Below are 2,257 nucleotides of genomic sequence, written 5' to 3'. Positions count from 1 at the left end.
AAATGAAAATAAGGACTTAATCAACTGCTTCATGTCCCCACCCCCACCCCTTTAACACTACCCTGTACTAGTTCCCTCCCTTCAATTCGTCCCACCTACTCATGCATAGTATTGGAAAGTTATTGCTTGAAATTGCAGCTTAGAATAAGTGCAAACATCACTAGAAATTATGGAATAGGTTTCCAAGAAATCATTCCCAATGCATGACAGCACAACCAGTCTTAACCTCCCTTACCCCCACTAGTTTCCTGCTATAATTATAACCTTTGTACATAGTTTAAATGTACATTTATTTAACATTGTTCAAAAGTAGAATTATGTCAGTCTGGACAAGTTCAAGATGACTAGTTATGGCTTATAGCTCAATTTTTACTTCATATAAATCCAAATTCACAGCTGAACAATGTACAGATTTGTCACAATTTAGAAAGTTAAGAAAGAATCATCACATCTCTCAAAAGTTTTCTATTCCTTTACATTATCTGAAGCATCTTTTATTTTTCACAAAAGAAAACAGTAACCACTGGTAACTGTTCCTAGGAAAAAGGGAAAAAAGATTTCATAGTTATCAGATTTAGAACTGGAAGAGACCTTAGAGGTCACCAAGTCCAACCCTCTCATTTTACAGGTGAAGAAACTGAGGCAGACAGAGGTTAAGTAACTTGCTCAGGGTTGAATGAAATAATTCACATCCAAGTCTTCCAGATTCCAGGTCCAACACTCTTAGCTGCTATATTAGAGACAGTTAAGTGGTGCAATGGATAGAGCAGTGAACCTGGAGTGAGAAAGACCTGGTTTCAAATCCAGCTAACAGTGACTAACTCTGTAATCTTGTGCAACTCACTTAGCTCCTGTCTGCCTTAGTTTCCTCATATGTAAATGGGGACAATAACACCTACCTCTCAGAGTTGTTGCAAAGATGAAATGAGATAATTGTAAAGCATTTTGCTAACCCTAAAATCCTAAATAAATGGTAGTTATTATTATTATCATTATTATTACATCACCCTACTTGAATTTCACCCCAAATTTGTAAATATATACTAATTAGTTTAACAAAATGCATGGAAATATAGTCTTACCTAAAATTTAATTTTTCCTTTGAACCTCTCCAACATTGCTTAAGAAAGAAAATAATAAAATATACATTTGACTAGTATTTGAAAGTTTAAAAATATTTTTTATTTGAAAGAATAAAGTTCACATTTATTATCCATCTGTATTTTTAGGTGGTCTATAAAAATTCACACTTTTTTAGAAAGAAATGAAAATTAAAGGGAAAGCAACCTTCTTTCAAGTCCTTTTGAACTCTAAAAGTCTCTGATTCTATGTGGTGGAACTTGGAAGAATGTAAATAACATTTATTTAAGAAAAACTAAATGTAATGGTGAATTTAAGAGGCTCTGTTTACATTTGGAATATTTCCTTTTGTTTTCTTGAGAAATCTAAAAACTCTATGTTTGAAATGGAATCAAGTACTTATTCCTAACAACTTATTATTTTCCATTCAATGTAGTTCTTCCTTCTTAAAACTATGGGTAAACACAAAAACAAAACCTGTCATATATATGTCGCACATTGTCCATTATTTTCATTCATTCATCTAATAAACACAAATTAATTGAGTATATAAGTGAACTTATTAGGTGTGCACACATCCAGATGTTTAAAAAAATGGATATTTGATGTCTCATTTTTTAGTTTGTTTTTAAAGTATAATTGTTAAAAAAATAAGTTTAGTTAAGTCTTGGCTTCTTTAGTTTGATGAATAAAAATGTCCTTTATTATTGAGTACTCAATAAATATATGCCTAAAAAAATTCCTTGAATTATATGCTCTAATGAAATGTGTGGCCTTACCTATGAGTGCTTACTGTAAACCAAGTGTGTGTAACACTGAATAATTTTGTAAGTGATCACTAAAGATGAGTTCACTTAATGGAGTACAAAAGCTCAAATTAAAATGGCATGCCACATGACCTACTATTCTGCTTTTATTGCAACATCTGTTGAAATGTAAATGAATATGGACTATGACCAAAACTTTGTTTACATAGTGATCCAAATAAACTCATCCAAGTATGATTCAAAGTGAGCAGCTTAACTGAGTCTTGCTTGGTTAGGAAGAGAAGAAAGGATAGGAAATTTGAAGGAGGGAGTATTTTCTTCTTTAGATTGGTTTCTGAAAGGTTCAATCCTGAGAGGTATTATTTTATTTCAGAGTGGCATGGTAGAAAAGAATTAGGGAACTTTGAGAT

Source organism: Vombatus ursinus, unplaced genomic scaffold, assembly GCF_900497805.2.
Source record: "Vombatus ursinus unplaced genomic scaffold, bare-nosed wombat genome assembly UNPS02001419.1, whole genome shotgun sequence".
Lineage (NCBI taxonomy): Eukaryota > Metazoa > Chordata > Mammalia > Diprotodontia > Vombatidae > Vombatus > Vombatus ursinus.
The sequence above is the reverse complement of the archived record's forward strand: the minus strand, read 5'-3'. Positions refer to the sequence as shown.